At 37.6% G+C, this 24,804-nt stretch overlaps 1 pseudogene; it reads left to right on the top strand.

Annotated features, from left to right (window-relative positions):
• LOC103737931 overlaps positions 1–24,804 on the top strand; it is a 100,038-nt pseudogene that overhangs the window by 63,551 nt on the left and 11,683 nt on the right.

Here is a 24,804-nt window from a genome sequence, read left to right as displayed (position 1 = left end):
CTACCACATTGCGGAGAGTTCACTGGTGCTGCTTTCCTATCATGTCTAGAATGCATTAACTAGTGGCAAGTAATTCATCTCTCTGGCTCTTACATTCTTTCCAGCCCTTTCTCCATGGTGTTCCCTGAGCCTTAGGTAGAGAGGTTGCATTTGTAGATCTGTCTCTTATGACTGGGTACCTCACAGTCACTTCTCTGCATTTTGTCAATTGCGAAACTTTAAGGTTTTTTTTTTATTACTTTTATATTGTGTACGCTTGTATTCACTGCGTGTACTTAACTGCACCCATGTCGTGCAATGCCCATGAAGGACAGAAGAGGCTGTCAGATCCCCTGGAACTGGAGTTACGGACAGTTGTTAGCTGCCATGTGGGTGCTGGGATTCGAACCGGATCTTCAGCAAGAACAACCAGTGTTCGTAACAACTGATCCATCTCTCCAGGCCCCCAAACGTGAAACTTTAAATGTCTCCATCTGTTGCAAAAAAGAATCTTCATTGATGAGTGGTGAAAGGTATACCTTTCTGTAAATATAAAAATACATATTTAGAATACAGTAAAAAATGGGTTGGTCTAGGGAAGTACCAGAAGTAGTTTTTCTCTAGGATCTTTGACCCCTCCAACCATGTGTACTTGGCTATGTTTATGGTGCCATGCATGATTTCCCTCCCGCTGGGTGGGCCTTATGTCCAATTAGACAGATGTTGATTACCTACAAGATCAAAATGCCAATGACAAAACCAGTTGACAAGCCAATGGAATGTCACAGGTCCATCTTATAATGAAGAGTTACAAGCACACAGTGGATGCTGATGGAGGGAGAATATGTTTTATTCAGAGACTAGCTCCTGAGAGGTCATCTAATTCAAATGAGAATCCTAAACACAGGAACACATGAGCACCACTAAATGTATATATGCATAATAAATGTGTGTTTATAAATGTATATATATATGTAACAATAATAAAGAACAAGAAATTGAAAGGTCATGAGGTTAAATGAAATGAGTTGATGGGGGACTGGGAGGGATAGAAACAATGCAAAGACAATACTCATGTATAAAATTCTCAAAAATAAAATAATAATTAAAAACCTTATCCCATGACCATTCCAATATCCTGAACCGTAAAGAGTGTATTTTAATATAAGTCTAATTAATGGGCATTTTTGTGTTCAAAATGTGTGGAACAATTTATTGTTTGTCAATATTTATCCATAAAGAATCTTCACTGTTGTTGGTTTTTAAATCATTAAGGACATTTAGAAATCACTGTTTACATCCTGATAGTCACATTTGACCCAAAGACATTATCAAGTTTTAGGTAGTTAATTCAAACCTCAATTATCCATCATTGATTTAATGTTGTTTCCCTTCTCAAAACAAAAACAAATCAATAGCCCAAACACCTTTCTGTCTTCATTACTCAGAAATGAACACGGTGTCAGTGGCATCCAGTTTTCCCAGACATATAGTTTGTAATAAAAGGCAAGACATTTTTTTCCTGTGTAAAAAGTATCACAGTAGAACAAGTCGAAATTTAATATTCTATTCGCTTATGCATTTGGTATAACAAAACACACTCCTATTTTCTCAGCCTCTAAAGAGTCTCAGTATTAAAGCGGCTGTTTCCTCTTTAAGGACAACGTCTCTTCTTTGGTCATCATATTGGGATTTTGAAGTCTGTTGCAATAAACAAAACTATGTAATCAAAGTCTATTAGAAGGATGAAATCAGCATGAAAGGTGAAGTTTACCGATGGCTAAGTGCCTGGCTCAACTCACATGTGATGTAATTTGGTGGCAGATGGGGAGGAAACTGGCCCAGAACTCCAAGCTCAAGTCATTTTTATTTTCTAAGTTTCAAAAATGCCGATTTTTGTAAGGCAAAAGGCTTCTCATCTGAAACAGTGCTCAGGACGCCTGTCTGTGTTTTCTATTTTCATAAACACCAGTCTTTCATCTGCAAGCAGACCACACCTGGCATCATTCTCAACTGGTGCATCTGATGTTTTTGTTAGTTCTTTAAAACTTAATTTAGTTTCAGGCCTTATTTCCTGCAAGAAGGAGCTTTTATTTCATCCTCACAGTAATGTGATCTGTTAAGATTTGATAGTAAACATTCTTCTTAAGAAATCTAGTCTCAAAAAGAACATTCAGGAAAACAGTTTAGGTAAGTATGCAGGCTTGCATAGACATTTAGTATTTTTAGCTTAATATCTAGACAAGAAGTTGTGTAGATCACTTCTAACTTAGGATTAAAACAAACAAACTTAATGAAAATGAAATGAATCTAGCCTTGATCTAAATAAATAAATCTATTAAAAGTAGTATAAACTAGTTCTACCTTATACTAATACATATCTGAAAGTAAACTCAATGAAATATATAGTGAAAACGCAAACTCTTGAATTCTTTTTATCTTCTTTAGTGATCCACCCTGAATCCCTTTTCATTTTACTGAACTACAGGGACCTGGTTAGCCATCTGCTTTCCCTTTAGAGTTGGCCCCTACTGCCTGCTGGGCACTCACACACAGTTGCCATGTTGCTACACATTCTTCGAGCATCCGTGTCTCTCCTGCCCCAGTGCCTTTGCACGTTCTACTGCTTTCATGAGATGCTTATCTAAACGTCTGTCTTACAGTTATGCCATGTTCCATCTCTTTTGCACTTTTGAAATATTCAGCAGTCACTGTTATTTCTGTAGCCCTCCCTCACTAGAATAAAGCCTCTGCAGATGGAGAGATTTGTCCTTTGTTTCCTTCTATAACCCTCAGTGATGTATCTGGAAACAATGTTGTTTGCTCAGTGTTGCTTTGGTTGCTCAGTGTTTCAGTTTCGATTTCTTCAGAGCTGTGCTGAGTCCTTTGCATTCATTCAGCTTTTGTTAACTTCGTCTCTTCTGTTGCTCCCATAACGTCCCCACCCTTCTCTGCTTGCACAAGTTTGTTACACCTTTCAGATGTATTATCTACTTAGGAACATAGTGTGTTCACCATAAGGACTTACGAGAAATGTTCCTATCACCCCGCCTTCATCACAAATCCATGCCCTTTTCTTCCATTTCAGATATGAAAAGCCAAGAACATTTAGCAATTTTGGGGTTTGCTGTATCTACAATGGCTGTGTTTGTTGCTTTTCCTGTAACTGAAACCACAAAGTTAAAAAGTAATTTCATGAAGAATTAAAGAGGAAGGACCTTGAACAATAGTTCCAACTTTGTACAAGATGCAGAGATAATCTGTACTTTCTACTTGTGCTAGATAGCTTCAGTTGTCAACTTGATACACTTGGGTAGAGGAAATCTCAGTTGAAGGACTGAATACATTGTATTGGCCTGTGACTACTGTGGACATTTTTCTGGATTGTTGAGTGATGGAGGTGAGGGTCAGAGCACTGTGGGCAGTACCACGCCTGGGCAGCTGTTCTTATGTATAAGAAAGCAGGCTGAGTATAGAGCAGCATTCCTCCACGGTCTGTGCTTCAGGTTCCTGCTCTGAGTTCCTGCCTTGGCCTCCCTCAGGGACAGACTGTGAACTGTAAGCCGAATAAACCCTTCCTTTCCAAGTTGGTTTTGGTCAGTGTTTTTATCACAGCGAAGTTAGCTAATATACTACTCTACCAATGTACCTGCAGCATTATTGAATTCAATTAGAAATATAACTTTTCATCCTATATTGTATGACATAGTCTTAAAATGTGGTGAAAATGGTTTTAGATTAAAAATTTGGTAAAATTATTTTTCAGTCACTCAATCTAAGTCTGTTTAAAATAAAGCAAAGCAGGGGAACGTCTACTTCATCAGGAAAGTTTCTGCATATCACATGTGTGCAAATTTGTTACTCAGAAGCTTCCAACAGATGCTGTTTACTCTGTCAGGAACAATGAGGAAATGCTGGCTTTAGCTGCACATACAGTGAAAGAAGATTAGCTGAGATCACCATTAGAAGATGCATCTATGGGCTCCTGTTGGTCATCTGTCCTCAAAGCGTCCAAGATGAGCCCACACACTCACAGATCTGTTGCTTTCTATTCAGTCTTAAAATTGATAAAATGTTCCCCGAATAGAACCACTCATCCTCATATTCAGATTTTCTACAAAGGAAATGATTCTTTGATGAAAGACACAAAGAATGATAGGAAGCAACCAAAGATGTCTTCAGAGAAGACAAATAAACAGGAGGAAAGTGAGCATGGCAGGTCCTGAGACGCTGCCCACATCTTCCTGGGCACCAGGCCTCTCAGCTCTGAAAGGACCCCACCAAACTTCATGGAGGAGAGACATCCTTGACTACGGTTTTCCCTTCAATAATAATGATGTTGTAATTGTCCTGGTAAATTCATACATCCAGGATAGTCTGCGTCATCCCAGCTCTATGACCCTGTGATTCAAATGATCTGAATTTCTTCAAAAACCCAATTGTTTTAAAATTATAGTGCTGTTTTAAACGTATAAAGTGACAATATGTTTTACTTAAAAATATTCAGAGGCTGGAAAGATAGCTCAGTGGTTAAGAACACTGGCTACTCTTGCAGAGGCCCTGGGTTCAGTTCCTGGCACCCACACAGTGACTAACAACCATTCTAACTTCAGTTCCAGGGAATCTAACGTCCTCCTCTGACCTTGCAGACATTTTGAGACATAGGTGCACTTACGTACATTCAGGCAATATATACCTGCACATAAAATAAAAATAATAAAATTAAAATATTAAAAGACATATTCAGAAGCTGGTCATGGTAGTGCATGCTAACTTTAATCTCAGCAGTCAGGAGCCACAGCCAGGCAGATCTCTGGGGACTGAGGTCTGTCAGGTTTACATAGTGAGTTCCAGGCTAGATAGGGCTATAGAAAGACCCTGTCTAAAAAATAAAAAACAAAACCCCTAAAACCCATATTCAGAATAATTTCAGTTTTCCAAAATGCTAGATAAAGCAATCTGGGTTCCTACGTACAGTATTATAAACACTGCCTAAAAGGAAAGTATCTGGATTTTAAATGTAATTTAAAAGTGAATTTAATACGTGAAGCTGGCAACTAGGACATTGTTAGAGAATCTTCTGGTCCTCCATGCCTGCTCCTTCCCACTTGTGTGGAATATCTTTCCAGAATCACATTGAGTCTGTGTCTACCATTACTGACAAAGTTAATTTCTTGTAGGCCACGTATCACTTGGTCTTGATTCCCTATCTGTCCTGAGAGTCTCTGGATTTGAATTGGGAGAATTGGGAGTGCTCCTGACTCTATTCCAGGCGTTTACTGTACTGTGTTCTAGCTATGGACTTTTTCCTTGTCATCTGACCAGTGTGCTCTCGGTTGTCGGTTCTGTTCTCCCTCTTGTCCTTCCTAGTTTAGTGGGTTTTTTAATCTACAGAATTGTTTTCTAATTCTTTTTAGTGTATTTTCTTTACCAGTAGGTTTTGTGCTTTTATGTAAATTCATTGCAGTATTTATCTTTATTTTGCTTCTGAAGACTAGACTCCTTTAAAACATTCATAAAACCAGTCTGTTGTAATTACCTCCTTCAGACCTTGTTTGTCTAAAACTCTAGTTCTCCTGATTTCTGAAGGATAGCCTGGGCATGATCAGTCTGATTGATAGAAATGTTGAAATTTGGAATTAGAATATGTTATTCCATTCCCTCTGAACCTATAATGCATCTGATGACAACCCTGCTGTTAGTCTAATGTGGCTTCTTTGAAAATGACATGTGCTCCACTGCAGTGCTTAGTGTTCTTTACCTTTTCTTTCCAAAACTGATTATAATAGGCTTGAGAGAGGATATTTTCTGATTGTGTCTCTTTGTTTTCTTGTAGGTGGATGTTCATGTGTTTGCGCAGATTCCTATAGTTTTCTGCTCTTCAGTAAACAGGTTTTCTTTGCTTCCCCTGACATTCTTGTATCTCTTGGATGGAAAGGCTGCCATTTAATGGTATTCTGAAGAGCTGAAGACTGTCTCTTTCCTTTCATTTTCTATCTACCAGTTGAGATCACAAGAGGGTATTTGATTCCCATGGAAATGGAATTATAGATGATTGTTAGCAGCCATGTGGATGCTGGGAATCAAACCCAGGTCTTCTGTAAGAGCAGCAGTGTTTTTAAGTGCCAACCCATCTCTCCAGCCCCTGTGTTCTCTTCTAATCAGATCTTCTGGAGATGTGCTTCCCTAGCATAGAACAGCTACATGATGCCACTTTATAGATATGATAAACTAATTATGACAAAGAAAGAATAAATGCTTTACAGATAAAGAAGTGAAGAAAAATGCATCAAGATGTTTGCAGTGTTCACCACTGAGGGGTTACCTGGGTGGTTTTCTCTCTGTTTATTTGTAGTGTCCTACTTTTTCTGTGTGATGGTGGGACTCACAACCTAAAGGTGATTGATTCTTCAGATGTGTATATCAAGGTGTACCTGAAACAGCTTCATGGCTTACCTCATTAACTCAAAGTCTAAGGAATAAATAGCAAAATGATGAGATGTTCGAGCAGTCCAGAGGAAAAGTGCATGTCTGAGTCAGGATAAATTAGGCCTTCAAAAACATCAAAGAAATTGAAATTATTTCACTACTGAGAGTTTATCATCTATCAGTGACATAAAGGATTGTGATTTCTAACAGTTATCTGAGTTTATATGGGAATATTTAAAGGAAAAATAAAGAAAAATTGGCTAGAGTTAAAATGAAAGGGATTTGATTAATATCCTAATAGAATTATATTACTAAAAATGCTAAGTGCAGTAACAGATTACTGATGGAATAAATAAACACCTTTTGAAACCTTAAAAACAGGACTGAAAATGTATGTAGATGGGGTGTAGACTGACAGTCAAACCACTTCCCAGGGATCTGCTTTTAATACAGATGTATTTTCAAAGAATAATGCTTGTTTCTCATAGGATTCTAGGTGACTTACTCAAACACTTCTGAAGCTAAACAGTCCTATTCCCAGTCTGCAGCAGACTTGTAGTTTGAATTTTCTAAATCTCTATGATGGTACACAGATTCTTAAAATGTAGATTCTGAGATGTGAACAGTTCCATAAAGTGGTATGATTTGAATTCCCAACTCAGACCAAATTCATTTTATGTTCCACTAAGTGTATGTCATAGGTGAGAAGTGATTTCTCCTTTTTATACTCTTATACTTTCTGTCTGTTTTCATATGGAGTCTCCTCCTGAAAACTTGTTTTATTCTTTGATGTATCTGGTATTTTATGAGCTTAAACCAGATCTATGAATGTGTTAATATTTCTGGAAACAAAAACTGAGAAAATGTGTAATTAGATAATTCAGAAGGTTTTACAATCAAATTTTAATTCACATGCAACCATTTGTTTTCTTCATTTTTAGATAATAAAAATGGATTATTGGGGGCTGGAGAGATAGCTTCGTAGGTAAGAGCACTGGCTGCTCTTGCAGATGACCCAGGTTTGACTCCCAACACCCACATGGCAGCTAATAACAATTCATAATCCAGTTCCAGGGGAATCCAACACCCTCTTCTGACCTCCATGGGCATTGCATAACACAGGTATACTTACATACATGCAGACAATACACTCATACGCATAAAATAAAATATTTATTTTAAAGTGGATTGTTAATACTATGAGACGGCCCTGGTTCCTAGTGTTCTGGTACTGACTTCACATTCTGCAGTTCTAGTTTACACAACTGAATTTTAGACAGCACCTAGATTGCTCTATGGTGATTAGAGGCAAAACTGGGGCAGGGAATCTATTTTAGATGCTGCTGATGCCATGGAAGTCAGAGATTCCAGTGTCTTCTAACCAGAAATACCAGTGGAGAAGAATGAAATTGATGCTTTTAAGACTTTTTTTAGATAGAATAACGGACATTTGGTTGGTAAGTTGATGAGAGATGAGTCAGGATATGAAATGCTGAGTGGAACATAAAGGTAAGGGAAAGGACAAACAGCCTAGAGTGGCAAGCAGACCTGCAAACCTTGCCTGCAATTATCAACACAAAGTTCTTCATAGAGAACCTTAAATGATAAACCAACCTCAGAACCACTAAACTCTGATCACTCACTTAGCTCACTTTCAGGACAGTGTTGGATTGTGGCCAGTTCTGAAGAACTATAACCAGAAGTTCATTTTACATATGGAACCAGGAATTACCTAGGGGACTGTTCTTGTTACACAATATTAAAAATAATTGCATATATGTACATAGAAGGTACATGAAGAGAGAATGGGAGACACTGTCACAGCTCAAATATTGCTGAAAAAATTCCTCAGTTTGAATCATTCCTGAATGGCTTTTGTTACAGTGCGATCCATAGAAAGAAGAAATTGATTTTTGTGAGACTGGAACCACGCAGACTCATGTATACAAAATAGCTGATAGCCTAAAAAGTGGTTTCACATTCATTTGACTTTATTTGAGATGTTTTACAATTCTGGGTGCGATTAGGACTTCTCCCTGATTGCACAAATGAAAGTAAATTGTTTAAATTTTATGGTTTTAGTGAATCCCATATTTCTAGAAAGCAAAAGAGACATTTGCACCTGTTGCTTCTTTCAGCACATCTTAAATTAAATTTTAAGCCATGGGTCACAGGAAGAAATAACAATGAGTCCAATATTTACAATTACAGTCACATTTCCTCAATGAATCTAGATGATATCTGAATGTCAGTATGCACAAGTTACAGAGAAAGCTAGCTGCAGTTCAGTACACAAGATTTGCTTCTGGACAGACACTGTAGAGGTCTACTTAGGGAGGAAGAATTCAGGCCAGTTGCCAAATGATAGTCGAGCACCATACACCCCCTCAGCAGCCAGAAATCTCTGTCACTCAGAATGTCAGCAGTAGCACCAGCGCCAGTAGAAGTCGCCTTTACTGAATGCTGATACAGAGAGGACAATGAATGTAAATAACCATAAGATGATTCACTAAAAGCCAGAGAAAACTGTTAGAAAATAGAATCACCAATGGAAGAATGTCTTCTGTGAGCAGGTGGATGTGCAGACAAGGAAAGATTATATTTTCCAGTCTGCCTCGTTCACCATTTCAGGAAATGTCAGTTTGTGACAGAAAAGGGTCGCTTTGGCCAGAACAGATCTGGAGCTCACCCTCTGTTGTCCTGCCTGTTACTAAGGGCAGAAGGACTGTCTGAAGGAAGGAGTTTGTGCTACAGTTTTCATCACAGACCTCCTGGGAGTTGCACGTTTCAACAGTGCAACAGCTTCAGGGTTTAACAGCTGTCTAGACACTCCTCTTCAGAGTGAGACCAGGGACTCTGTTCCTTCAAGTAACAAAGGAAACGGTTAGATTAGGTTAAGCAATTTTAAAAGCCTTAAAGATTCTGTTAAGTGCTTTGACTGAATTTTCAGGCTTGAGCCAAGCCAAGTACATAAGAAAGGCCTCCCCCTCTTCCTTAAACCAGATTGGCGTTTCGAAATCCATATGGGCATTGTGCATATGGATCTTTCTGAAGTTTGCTTCCTGCAGCTATGAAATTTGAAAATATGTAGACTAGGTCACTTCGAACTTCCCTCCTAACTTTAGCATCTACATTTTCTAGCTATAGTGCTATTTTTTCTCTCTGTGTAAAATGTTCAAGTTAATGTTAAGCTGTTCTTCCAATCCCCCCCACTCACTCTCTCTATCTCCCTTTCTCCCCAGACTTTCCTCCTAGCTATAAATTCTGTCATTAACTCTGGAGTCTGCATTTGCTTGGCATTTGTCTGTCATTCCCATGTCAACCTCAGGTTGCAGAGAGGCTCCAGCTGGAAAAACAAGCTTCCTCTTCCGTTCCATCCTGTTTCTAATCTTACGCCCTTGTGAGAAACTCCCTTTGGGGATTTCTCTGCTTCCTATTGCTTCCTTTTGTGCTACAAGCCTCACAAATATTAATCTCCTGGTCTACGTCTTACCTTACTGCCTTTTTTTCTTGAGTCTAAAATGCCTGCCAGTGCTTTTCACACTTCATTGTTTCTCCAGGAATATGGGCCCTGGGTCAGAGCCAGAGGCTGCAACTTGACAGAACCTGCTCCAGCGGGTCTCCCCACACGCTATCTGCTGTCCTCCTCTTCTCCGGTCTCCAACCTGCAAGTCAGAGTCAGCCTGACATCACGAGATTGTGTACTCTGTATTTATTAGTCAAAGAAAAGGTAGTTTATAGGTTTGAGTGTATTTTCCTCCATATCAAAAATATAATTGACTCATAAATCCATATTCTTCTCTACTTTTCTCAGGACTTTTGAGACCTACAATCAGAAATTGCAGTCAAACAGGAACTGAAGGAGAAGAATGCTTGACAGACACAATGGCTGTAAGAAGTGTGTCTGGTGTTAGTTATCTACTGTAGTAATCATATTGCTTAATACTAATTCTTCCTTTGGGTCTTGTGGCAACTGTGACCATTCCAGGACAAAGAAGTGGGGAGACTGTCTTGCTTAGATGAATAGTCACCTGAACGTTTTTGGGTTGAGCTCAGCTCTGAAAATAAATGTGAATTGTATCTTTCTATATGTTATATTATGTTATATATATATATATATATGTTATATTAATGGACAATCTGAAATCATTGCTAAAGCTGTGTAGTTGAAGCTGTAACATTGTCTTAGCATCATACTTGATTCAAGCATCTCACACAGTTAAAATGGTCTCATTAGTGAAACCAGGTTTGTACTACAAAGCCTGAGCAACCAGTTCTGACTGCTTATGACACGTGCTATTTTTCTAGAGCTTGGTCATAATTGGTTATTCAGTAAAATGGCTTGTCATATGTTTTCAAAGGAGACTTGACCTAAACGCATTCTGATGTTATGGAAGTATCAAAATTTAATATTCATCTTTGGAAATACTAGCTTATGCTAATAATATTGTGCTAAAAACCTTAGATACAAAGAAAACAGCATACAATTACATAAACTCAGAAAGCATTAAGATATTAAAGAAAAATGGATTATTAAAGATATGAATTATATAATTTCTCTTTATACTGCTTAGGCAATAAAATACAATTAAATTGTGTTTGTTTTGAAAAGTTATTATGGAATATTAAATTATTATACATTTTTAATTATGACTAGATCATAACCAAAATTGAGCAACTATCTAGGTCAAATCCAAATGTATAAATATTGGTCTTATATATTTTGGATAAAGCATGAAAAATTCTATATCTTTTATATATTATTTCACACTCTAGTGGGCTATTGTTTAGAATGAGACAACAAACATCCATTAAAGTTTGAAAAAAAGGTTGTCTACAGTTCCGTATTTCAATAAACATGTATAAGAGAATATGTATAGCAAGCAGACCAAAGAAAGATGTGTGACCACTGTCTGTGGATAGCTAGAAACAAAGGACAGATAAGAACAGAAAGATGATGGGATTTCAGTGGGCAAGAGAAAATGCGCTCAGCACATTTTACATATAGAAAGTGTACGAGGTAGCTTTCTTGACATAGAGATAGGACTGGAATTAGGGCTGGTGTCCATTGCTCTTAGTGGGAATGTCTCCAAATATTTTTAGTTTAAGCACTCTCATCACCATAGTGCAGGTAGTATTGAAATCTACTCCAAAATTTCTTATACAGATTAGAATGTACGTGAGAGTTATTTAAACTATAACCTAAGTCAAGTCATATTTTATGTTTTTATATTCATCACATAATTAGATTGCCATGAGAATTTTAGGATCCAAATGTCATCCATCACCTGATGAGACTATTCCAAGGCCACAGAAAATGGACCAATTTCTCATTTCTGACTAAATTAAGTGAGGATCATCTATCAACAACTTCTTAGTACTCAGTGCGAAGATTCTCATGCACACAGTGGGAATCTCATAATCCGGCTCATCCTTATAAAAGCATATGAGTAAAACCGTGCATTGGGATGAATGAATGATGCTCTGTATCCCTTCTGCATTTCCAGGAACCTCAATTACACGGTTATTAGATTCTTACAGTAAGATATTTATATGTGGACAGAGAAAAGAGTTGTATGATAAAGCTGTTTAAAGTGTTCAAAAGCAAAGTGGTTTGGAAGTTGAAAGTGAGTCATCCTCCTGACTTTTGAAATCACACCCGGTTGTGAGGACTCAGCAATAAGAGACAAAACAAAACATAGCACCTGCCTTCATAAATCAAATCACAGTAGAGATGTATGGGAAGTGTATCTAAAGCTTTTCCCTACAGTCATACTTTGGAAGCTTGTATTTCCATCTCTACTCCAGTACCTTCCTGGGCTTCACACTGTTACATATGATCACCGTGCTATCTTACCATTCTGAGATCTTTGAAGTTCATTTCACAGGTGTCATAGAGAAAAACTAATATTTTATATACTTATGAACCTGGTATGGACATGAGTCTTTCAGATTTGTGAAAATGAAAGTACAGTTGGTCAGACACTAAGCTACCACAACATTTTCTGGGTCTTGACTTCAGAAATAAGGACTAGGAAGGGGAAGCCACATCTGGGCTCTGAAATCTTGAAAGACTAACTGAGATTTATGAACATATATTTTATAATATCTTTCCTCTCATCACAGTTTTCAGGGTTACTTTACAATAATCATAAAGGAGTACAGTAAAAATATAAATGATTTCTTAAAAACTTTTCTCCTATGTAAAAAATTGTTAAAACTGTGTCCTCTCATGGTGGCATTCAGAAATAAATAGTTATTGAGCACCAAACGTCAGGATGAGTCAGACTGTAATGAATGTGTACAGATAGACTGTGGGGGTGACAGAATCCTTCTGGCTATGCATCAATAGAGACCTCAGAAAGGTTAATGAAGCACTGAAATTGTGAGGAAGGATAAGGTGCTGTACATCTGCTTAGGTTTCAAGATGAAATGGAACACTGAAAGGAAAAACCTTTTTAAATTTACATAAAATTAGTGTTATAAATTAATTTTAAATAATAAAATGGAATCAGAAATTAGTTGATCTTTATAAAGGAAGACTACAAACAACTCTCTCTGGAAAACATTTGTCTCTATAAGGTCTGTTAGGAGAGCTAACAGACTGTTGAACAGTAATTTGGGTCAAAGATATTAATTGGTATAAGGATAGTGATATATAGATAGGGGAATGGGGTATGTGAAACTGAAACTATATTTTCAAGGAAGAATTGACAAGACCAAGGCCAAAGGAGAGATGGGAGGAAAGAAGAATCAAGGACAGTTTCCAACACTGACACCCTCCTGCTTGTGCAGAGGGTGGCTGAGGGATTTGATGCTGTCATCAGTAGTTGAAGGAAGAATGTGGTTGAGGACTCTAAATAGGATGAGTTAGTAAGATGACTGTTCCAATTTACATGTTGAGAAAAAAGATTTTTAAAAATCATTACAAGGACCCTGAAAGAGCCTGAATACCACCTGACTTGTCCTCTGGGGTTAAAGATTCCCAAATCGTGTAGTGCCCATCCTCCTCCTTTGGGACCATCTGCAGTTCTTCCCACTGCCCCAGGGCCAGGCTTCCCTTCTGGCTAGTAGGGACCCAGACCTTTAAAGACTCCTTGGGAGCACCTGACTCAGCTTCAAGTATCAGCTTCCCAAATCTTATCATGTCTATTCCATGCTTTCAGATCATCTACATTCCCACCTAGTGATCTAGGGTTTAGGCTTCCCTGTTGAACCCTAGTAGGAATAAGTGTATTCATCTCCACCCACTGGACCTTGGCATTATCTATATGAGGCTTCTGAAGTGCTCCTAATTAGTGAGAGCTACTTGACCCTCCTAGAGAGGCCCTGAGTAGTCTGACTGGAACCACCTAGTCCCTCCAATACAAAATCAAAAGAGAGAACCTGAACCCTAGACCAACCAGCCTTTCATATCCCATCAGAAAGCAACCAAGATACACCAATAAAAAAAGAACAGACTCAGACTTCAATTCAACAAAGAAAGACTTGAGTTTTATGCCAGAATCATAAGCAACAAAATAAATCCACAAGCCAAGACAACAAAAATATTAGTAATATGAAAAACCAAAATAATATGTTCCCCCAAAACACCCCAGGCCTATCGACAAGTTTTGTGATGAGAATCCTCTAGAGTTAACTCAGGACACAGAACTTGAAGAACAATCATCAGTATTATCAAATAATTCAATGAATTTAAAGAACACATAAAAAACTCAACTAAAAGAAAATAGGGATAAACTTCTGACTGAATTCACAAAACAGAAATGTTGAATAAAATTGAATCGACTGAATAGAAGAAGGAAGTGAAAAAAGCAGGAAGCCAATCTGAAATGAAAGTAGAAGCCTCATCAGTAGAATGAATGAAATGGAAAAGGAATATCAAAGCTGGACAATAACGTTGAAGGATTGACTACTCGTGCAAAGAACATGTAAAAAACAGGTATTCAATATGCAGGAAATATGGGACTCCATGAAGAGACAAAATTTACATATCATAGACATAGAGGAAAGAAAAGAATCTCAGGGAAACCGTATTAACTAGATCTTCAACGTAATTATGGTAGAAAATTTCCCCAAATTAAAGATATACTCATACAAGAAGCACAAAGAACACTAAGTAGGACAAGAAAGGAAACTCTCCACAGCATATGACAGTAAAAATAGTAAATGTACAGAACAAAGACTACTGAAAGCTAAAAGAGAAGAACAATAACTCACATATAAAGGAAAAACTATCAGAATTACAGCTCACTTTTCAATGCAAACTATGAAAGCAAGAATAGCCTGAACCAAAATGACCATCCAGAAAAACTACTATGGTTGAAGGGGAAAGAAAAATCTTCGATGACATGAATAGGCGGAAATAATTCATTTCCACGAAAGCAGCCCATCAGAGAATACTCGAGGCAGTTCAAAGGACAGAAGGAAAGACGACTATACACAAGAGGCAATAAAAAGAAACCAAATGAATGTACAATTGCAGAAGCACAAAATTAGACCAAGAATGCAAAGAGAAATTAAAAGATGGTGACCAATACACAGCTTTCAATAACAACTATAAATATCAGTGACTGAAGTGCCCAGTCAAGACACAGGCTGGTTGCACAGATTAAGAAATACAATTTCTCTTTGTGTTGTCAGCAAGAAACTCATCTCACCTACAAGTATTGATACTGCCTTAAGGTGAAGGAATGGAAAAATATTCCAAGCAAATGGCATTAAGGAATAAGCAGGGGTTGCTATTCTAATATCTTACATAATATATTTTAAACTGAAATTAATTAGAAGAAATAAAGAGGATCACTTCATTCTAATTAAAGGAACAATTGACCAAGAAGCATATAAACACATATGCACTAAGCTCTGGTGCACACAATTTAATAATAAACTGTGCTACAGGAATTTAAGACACCCCAACTCAATAATAGTGATTGTCTTAAGTAGCCCACTGTCTCAAATTGACAAGGCAACCATGCAAAGAATAGAGACATCTGAATTAAAGAATACCATGCATTAAATGGACCTAACAGACATCCACCAAATATTTGACCCAACCACCAAAGAATGCATTTTCTATTCAGCAACCCATGGAAGTTTCTCTAAAATTCACCACATACTGGGGCACACAAAAAAAAAATCAATAAATAACAAAAAATTGAAAAAATTCCATGCATTCCATCAGACCACAACAAATTAAGTTAGTCCTGGGTTTGTTGTCTATAGCTTTAATTATGTTGAGGTATGCTCACTCCAGCCCAATTCCCTTTAGGACTTTTATCATATTTTGTCAAAGGTCTTTTCTGTATGTATTGAGGTGACCATGTGACTTTTGCCATTGGGTCCTTTGTATGATTTATAACATTTATTGACTTACATCTATTGAACCATCCCTGCATCTCTGGAATAAAGCTGGTTTGATCATGGAAGATGCTCTTTTGTGTGTGTGTGTCTGTATAATATGCTTTCCAATATTTTGTTGAGAATTTTTGCATTTATTATCGTTAGGTCTATGGGTCTGTAGCTCTCTTTACTGGTTTGTCCTTACTTGGTTTTGGTATTGGAGTGATGTTGGCTTCATAGGAGGAATTTGAGAGGTCTCCCTCTGAGTCTGTTTTTTTTTTTTAAATTTAAGTAATTGAATGTAGATCTTTTAAAATGTCTGGTAGAATTCTGCTGTGGATCCATCTGGGCCCAGACTTTTATTAGTCTGGAAGATTTGTATTATTGTAGCGATTTCTCTGTTTGTTGTGGGTCTATTTAAATTGTTTATTTCTTTTTCCCCTTTGGTGGTTCTCATGAATTTAGATATTCATTCATTTTTTTTTAGATTTTCAAATTTAATAGATTGTAGGTTTAGAAAGTATTCCCTTATAGTGTACTTGATCTTTTGGGTGTCTGTCATCATGGATTTATGACAAAACTACTATAGGGAATAGGACTGGAGGGAGCATCCCTCAGCATAATTAAAGCTATATACAACAAACCCAAGTCTAACATCATTCTAAATGGAGAAAATCTGGAAGAATTTCTATTAAAATCAGGAACCAGAAAATGCTGTTCATTGTCTCCACTCCTTTTAATATAGTGCTTGAAACTCTTATTAGAGCAATAAGAAAAGAGAAGGAAATGAAATGAGTACTAATTGGAAAAGAAGAGGTCAAGTAATCCTTATTTGCAGATGGCATGATATTATACATAAAAGATCACAAAAATTCCACCAGAAAACTCCTAGAAATAATTAACACTTCCAGTAAAGTTGCATGTTATGAAATCAATCTACAAAATAAATAAGTAGCCTTTACACAAATAACAATCAGAGAAAGAGTACATGGAAATCCTCCCATTCACAATAGCCTCCTAAAAAGAAAAAACTGGAAATAGACTTGACCAAAGACATTAAGGCTCTACAATGAAACTTTGAAATCTTTGAAGAATGAGTTTGAGGAAGACACAAGGGGATGGAAGGAACTCCCAGGCTCATGAATAGGAAGAAATAATATTGTGAAAATGACCATCCTACAAAACACAATCTCTGAATCCAATGCAATTCCAATCAAGATCCCTATGATATTCTTCACAATTTTTTTTAAAAATCCTAAATTTCATATGGAATCACAAAAGACTTAGATAGCCAAAACAGGTCTGAACTCAAGGAGCAATGCTGGTTGGGGTTACCATTAAATATCTCAAACAATGTTGCAGAGCTATAGTCATAAAACAGCATGGTACTGGCATGAAAAAAGAAAGATCAAGGGAACATAATTGAAGAGTCACACATGAATACATGCAATTTCAGTGTTCTGATATTTGACAAAGGAGCCCAGAACAGACACTGGAGGAAAGACAGTGTCTTCAACAAGTTGAACTTATCAAACAGGATCTCCACCTGTTGAGGAATGAAACTAGAATCTTATCTTTCACCTTTCACAAATGTCAACTTCAGATGGATTAAAGACCTCAGTGTGAAACCTGAAACTCTGAATCTGTTAAAAGAAAACATAGGCAGAACCCTACAAGATCTAGGTGTAGGAAAGGACATTCCCAAATGGACATCAGTTGCTCAAGAATTAAGGTTAATAATCATCAAGTAGGACATCACTGAACTAAAAAACTTCTGTACAACAAAACAAACAAATAAGGAAATGAAGAGAAAATTCACAGCGTTGGAAAAATCTATTCACCAGTGAAACACCTGAAAGATTATGAACATCTGTAATATGCATGGCAACATTCAGAATATATAATAATTTCAAAAGTCAAATAATCAATACAAAATGACCTGATTAAAAGATGGGCTATGAATATGAACTCAGAGTTCTCAGAAGAAGAAATAAAGATGGCAAAGGAAGATCTTAAAAAGTGTGCACCATCCTTAGTAATCAGGGAAATGGCAGTTAAAACCACCTTACTATTTCATCATACCCCAGTGAGACTGGCTAAGATCAAGGGAATGAATTATATCAAAGTTGTTAAGGATGTGGGGAAAGGGGAATGCTCAATCTGTACTGGTGGGATTGCAAATTTGTGAAACCACTATGGAAAGCAGTGTGGAGCAATCTTAAAGAATGAAAAATGAACTGTAGTGGTTTAAATGAGAATGTCCCCCATAGTATTTGGACATTTTGTCCCCAGTTGGTGGCGCTATTTCAGGAGGTCTTAGAAGGTGTGGCCATGCTGGAGGACATATGTCAGTGGGAGCAGGCTTAGAGAATTATTTTTATATTTATGTTTTAATAACCATTAAGAATTTCATATAGCTATATAAGCATACAGGTGTTTTGATCAAATCCATGCATGCTCCCTCCCCTCCACCTCCTCCCATATCCCCATCACTGCTTTTCTGATAACTTCATGCACTTATTTTTTTTTCTTTTCTGGGGCTTTTTGCCCCTCTAACATTTCCCCCTCTGAAGAGATAGCTGTGGAAACTTTTAGGGATTAGATAAGAGCTTCCAAATACTTTGGACATTTTTGGCCTTTGGAACAGAGTACCTTGCTAAGAGGCCCAAGGACATTTTGAATTTTAGCCAAGAAGCTGGCTACTTTTTTTTGGAGTTTTACACTAATTACCTAGACAATTCCTACCACCTATTCTTATCACACCATCTTCTGAAGAGTTTACCCAACTTGCGGATAGGGAACTGGGGCACAGACCGTTCTGACTTCATCCATCCTGAACAAGGACGCAGGCTGAGGCAATTAGGGTACTCTTTCAGTGCGTCTGTCTAAAAGACTCCCAAATTCCATAACTATTATCTGTAGTTGGTAAAGAAAGTCCTTGACTGGTGAGTAGGTGATATAAGTAAAGGCAAGAGTAATTAGCATTAAAAGTTCTAGACAGGGAACTAGAATAAAGTCAGAGCAGGGAAAATTTCAAATGTGCATATGAGGGACCACTGGAATTTCTTGATGAGAGCTTCCCAAAGCATCCCTCTATTGGGTTCTTCCTCATTGTTCTTTTGTCTGCCAAGGCTGGACTTGAGAGTGATGGGAAAAGGATTTGCTTTCAGGCACTTTGATAGCTGTTGGAGTGGTTAGAATCAGTGTCAATTCCCTCTCAAATGCTTCTAGAAAGGGGGAGAAAATAAATTTGGCCATCATTTCAGAACAATAGCAGGTTGTCTCCCTTAGCTACAGGTGGGCACTGCAGTATTGCAGACCAAGATTTGTAAGCTTACATCTGAGCAGTGCTTTCTGATTCAGAAGAAAATCATCACTGAGAGATAATTGTCTAATTTTGGGTGTTGAAGACCATAGAGTTGGCCCAAATAAATCAATTTATACTCACACTTAAGGTTGTTTAAGGGTCTGTTCCTCAGGGGTCACATGGGCTTGGGAGGAGCCTCTGTCTCCTTTATTTTATCAGTTCTATCTGTGGGAAGATAAGTCAAAGGTGTGTCTTGACCCTGTCTGGATTCACTTGGAAACATAGAGGAAATGTTTCCTCTGAGTTGATGCTCCTCTTGTGGACTGGACACTGGTTCAAGTCCATCTGGTGAGGTCTCCATGGCCTCCCTGAAAAAGAGGACAGGTGACTGACCACAGTTATAGGACATTTTAAGAGATGTTCCATAGTCCCCTAGAACTTAGTAGACCTTGGAGGGCAAGGGGAAAAAACTGTCCTTTAATTCCCTCTGACCACATTAGTATAGGCCTCAAAGTATGGCTGTTAAACATCCAAGAAGGTTAGTTCCACCAATCTGATACTTTTATTTACCATGTGCTATGTAGATAAAGCTTGGGTAAAAAATCAAATGTTCTCAGATAAACTTTGACTAGATATACATTTTGTCCCTTAAACTAGTTGACTAAACTATGACCTTAGATATTTTAAGATTATTTTTATATTATTTTTGTCTTATCCTTTATACATTATAACAAACCTACACAGAACTTCAACACTTGCTTAGGTTTTCTCATTTTTTCCATTTTTGAAAATATCTTAATTCCCATATCCTTTTAACATCTTTTACAGTCTCATTTTCTTTTTTCTAAAATAATTATGAGACATTATAGCATTAAAAAATAGATTTTCCACCTGTTGTGAGACTTCTTTTCCTGGGGATGCTAAGCAATGCATATTCCCTTTTGAGGTTCTAGTGTCAAGCCAATGTTTGATCAAAGTTTTACTGGGGAACCAATGAATTTATTGAGCTTGCTTACCGAGATAACTGAGAGGTTGCTGAGGTGTATGTATGACCTGAGGGTGTGCACACTGGAAAACCTTTACACAGTATGGGTCATGCTATATATATATATGAGGTGTTTTGATCTAATCCATGCCCACTACCTCCCCTCTAACATTCCCCCCTCCAAAGACGTAACCCTAAAATCTTTTAAGGATTAGATAGAAGCTCTCAAATACTTTTTACATTTTTGGCCTTTGGTACACGGTATGTTGCTAACAGGCCCAAGGACATTTTGACTTTTAGCCAAGAAACTGTCTATATTTCTTTGGGGTCTTTTTACCCTAACTGCTTAGCCAATCCCTACATCCTATTCTTATCATGCAGTCCTCTGAAGGGGTTACCCAAATTGCAAATAGGGAAAAGGGACACTGGCAGCTCTGGCTTCTTCCATGCTGAACAGGGATGCAGGGTGAGGCAATTGGAATACCCATTCAGTGACTCTAACTAAAAGAGTCCTAAATTACATTACTCTTGTCTCTAAGGGAAGAAGAAAGTTCTTGAATCATGAATAGGAGATGTGAAGGAGAAGTAAAGGCAAGAGTAATTAGCATTACAAGTTCTAGACAGGGAACTAGAAAAAAAAGTCAGAACATGGCAATTTTCAAATGTTCATATGAAAGTCCAATGGAGTTTCTTGACTAGGGTTTCCAAAAGCATCCCTCTGTTGGGATCTTCATCATTTTCTTTTGTCTTCCAAGGCTGGACTAGTTGGTTGGGAAGAGTGACTGGGTACTCATGTTAGGTCCAGTGACCCACCTTGGCTCTCTTTTAATGAATTAACACAACAGTCAGCAAGCCCAATTGTGACTATGTTTAGCAATCAGGCTCAGTCAAAGTCGTGATGATGATAGTTATTTCATGCAGAAGGGACTACTGTATAGCATCTTCTTTAAATGCCTGGAATTTAAAAGGATTTGGTGCTAGGAGCCACATATGATGGACAACATACATCATTTGTTTTTCTGAGTCTGTTACTTCACTTAGTATAAGTTTCTTTTAACAACTGTTACATTCTCATTTTCTTTTTTTAAAAGATAATTACGAGATATAATAAGATTAACAAGTAAGTTTTCCATCTGTTGTGAGAATTCTTTTCCTGGGGATTCTAAGCAATGCTGATTCCCTTTTAAGGTTGTAGTGTCACACCAATGTTTGATTAAAGGTTTACTGAAGAACCAATGAATTTTCTGAGCTTACGTTCAAGATAACTGATAGTGGGAGCCAGGCTTGAGCCTAGAGTGGAAGTCCTAATGACAGCCATACAGCAGGTCTGAGGCAATGATGGCCTTACCACTGGAGCCAGGAGGCATGCCTTGTGATTATCTCTCCATTTGGTAAGGGCTGATGCTTAAGGCTCGCCACTCCCTAGTCACTACCCCTTGAAATTCCAGGTTGTGGTTTATATTCATAACAACAGCCATGGTCACATGATTTACCAGAACCAGGGCTGCCCATATATGGCATAGTCGTTGTATCCCCGTCTGATTGGTCCTCGAACCAGGGCTGCCCATATATGCCATAGTCGTTGTATCCTTGTCTGAGTGGTCCAGGAAGCCTATATAAGCTTGTAAATTCCCCAGTCAAATGGATCTGCATCACTGGTCACTGAACCTGGTCTCCTGTGTCTGAATGTGGTTCCGCTGACAGAGTCTCCTCACCAGCCCTGGGGTCTGGGACCTGGTGGCAGCGGCAATGACCGTGAAGGTGGAACAGATGGATGGCCACAACTGATGAGCTGCTGAAGTGTCAGAATGACCTCAATGTATGTACACTGGAAAGCCTTAACCCAGCATGGGTCATGCCTTCTCTTCCTAGCCTTCTCCCAATTTTATACTTTAGCCCTCTGCAAATCCAGGAGACCATGTATGATTAGGGCCAAATTACATACAGTTCGCTGGGAAGAGTGACAAGATACTCTGGTTCAGATCCTACGACCCTGCTTGCCTCTCCTTTAATGAAGGAGCACAACTGTCAACAAGCCTAATTGTGACTATGTTTAGTAATCAGTTACTGCTGAAGTCGTGATGATGGTAGTTATTTCATACAGAGGAGAGTGCTATACAGTATCATCTTATTAAAAGCACATGGAATTTAAAAGGATTTGGTGCTAGGACACACATATGAGGGAGAACATAGGTCTTTGTTTTTCTGAGTCTGTGTTACTCCACTTAGTATAACAGTTTCTACATAAATTTCATTATTTCATCTTTCTTTACTGCTGAGTAGAACTCCATTGTATAAATGTACCACATTTTCCTTAACTACTCATCAGCTGAGGTGCACTTAGGTTGCTTCCATCTCTTGGCTATTGTGAAAAGAGCAGCAACAAACATGGATGTACAAGTGACTGCAATAGGATGAGTCCATTGGGTGTATGCCAAGGAGTGGTATAACAGGATCACACTGTAGGTTTTGCCAGCACCATCTTTTTTAGTATTTAAGAGTTCTCCACACTGTTTTTCATAGAGGTTGCACAAGTTTGCAATCCCACCAGCAGTGAATAAGCTTTTCTCTTTCTCCATATCCTTGCCAGCATTTGGTATCATTTATTCTCTTAATCCTGATTGGGGTAAGGTGATAATTTACAGTGGATTTCATTTGCAGTTCCCTAATTACTAATGGTGTTAAACACTTTTTGAGATGTTTAATAACTATCTTTACTTCTTTCTTTGAGAACTCTCTGTTAAGATCTTTAGCCCACCTTTTAATTGTCATTTGGTCTCTTGATTCTTTGTTTTTGAGTTCTTTATATATTCTGGATGTTAAACCTGTCTCAGATGTGTCACTGGTAAAGACTTTTTCCTATTCTGTGAGTTTTCTCTTCACTTTTTTGATCATTTCTTTTGTTGTACAGAAGCTATTTAGTTTAATGAGGTCCCACTTGTGGATTGCTGACCTTAATTCCTGAGCAACTACTGTCTGATTTAGAAAATCCTTTCATACACCTATATCTTGTAAGTTACTGCCAATATTGTCTTATAATAATTTCAGGGTTTCCTGTTTCCTGTTTCAAAGACCATTGAGGACTTTGATTCCTTTGGACTTGACTTTTTGTTAAGTTGGAAGATAAGTATCTAGTTTCATTCTTCTACAGGTGGAGATCCAGTTTTGCCATCACCATTTGTTGAAGATGCTGTCTTTCCTCCATTGTGTGTTCTTGACACCTTAGTCAAATATCAAGTGGCTGAAATTGCATGTACTCAGATTTGAATCTTCAATGATGTTCCATTGATCAATATCTCTATTTTTAAGCCAGTACAATACTGTTTTTATGACTATAGCTCTGTAGTATATTTTGAGAACAGGTATAGTAATCCCCCAGTGCTGCTCTTTGTGCTCAGGGTTGCTTTGGCTATCCAGAGTCTTTTGTGCTTCCATACAAATTTAAGGATTTTTTTTTCTACTTCTGTGAAGTATATTATGGGGATTTTGATTGCGATTGTATTGAATCTATATATTGCTTTTGGTAGAATGGTCATTTTCACACTGTTATACAAAATTAATTCTTCCAATCCATGAGCATGGGAGTTCCTTCCATTTTCTGATGTCTTCCTCAATTTCTTTCTTTAAAGAGTTAAAATTTTCATTGTAGAGCTCTTTAAAAGACCAGGTCAGATTTATTCCAAGATATTTTATTTTTTGGGCAGCAATTGTGAATGTGAGCATTTCCCTCTATTATTTCTCCAATTGTTGTGACTGGTATATAGAAAGGCTCCAAATATTTGTAGATTGATTTTATAAACTGCCACTATACTGAGAGTGTTGATCAGTTCTAGGGGTTTTCTGGTGGAACTTCTGGGATCTTGTATGTATATTATCTTATCATCTGCAAAAAGTGAGAGTCTGACCTGGTCTTTTCCAATGAGTACTCCTTTAAATTCTTTCTCCTGTCTTATTGTTCTACTAGCATTTCAAGAACTATGTTGAAAAGGAGTGGAGATAGTGTACATCCTTGTCTGGTTCCTGATTTTAATGAGAATGCCTCCAGTTTTTCACCATTTAGAATGATGTTGGCTGTCGGTTTGTTGTATATAGCTTTAATTACATCGAGGTATGTTCCCTCCTGTCCAATTCCCTCTAGTACTTTCAATATAAATCTGTGTAAATTTTGTCAAAAGCTTTTTCTTTCATTTATTGAGATGATGATGTGGTTTTTGTCTTTGAGTCCATTTATATGATTAATGACATTAATTGACTTGCGTATATTGAACCATCCCTGCATCTCAGAAATAAAGCCTACTTGATCTTTTTGATGTGTATCTGTGTGAGGTTTGCAAGTATTTATTGTGAATTTTTGCATCTGCATTCATGAAGGATATGGGTCTATCATTTTCTTTTTTGGTTGTGTGTTTACCTGGTTTGGGTATTAGAGTGATGCTGGCTTCATAGAAGGAATTGGGAGTTCTCCCTTTGTTTCTATCTTTTTGAATAATTTAAGTAGTATTGGTTAGAGGTTTTATTAAATGTCTGGTATAATTCTGCTGTAAATTCATCTGGGCCTAGACTTTTTTAGTTGGGAGGTTTTGTATTACTGTTTTGATTTCCTTATGGGTTATGGGTCTGTATAAATTGTTGATCCCTTCTTGGTTTAACTTTGGTGGTTCCCATGATTTTAGATATCCATCCATTTCTTTTACATTTTCAAACTTGGTAGTGTATTGGTTTTTAAAATATTCCCTGATAATGGTCTGTTCTGATGTTTCCT

This window comes from Nannospalax galili, unplaced genomic scaffold, assembly GCF_000622305.1.
Source record: "Nannospalax galili isolate Female #2095 unplaced genomic scaffold, S.galili_v1.0 scaffold418, whole genome shotgun sequence".
Taxonomy (NCBI): Eukaryota; Metazoa; Chordata; class Mammalia; order Rodentia; family Spalacidae; genus Nannospalax; species Nannospalax galili.
The sequence above is the reverse complement of the archived record's forward strand: the minus strand, read 5'-3'. Positions and strand labels throughout refer to the sequence as shown.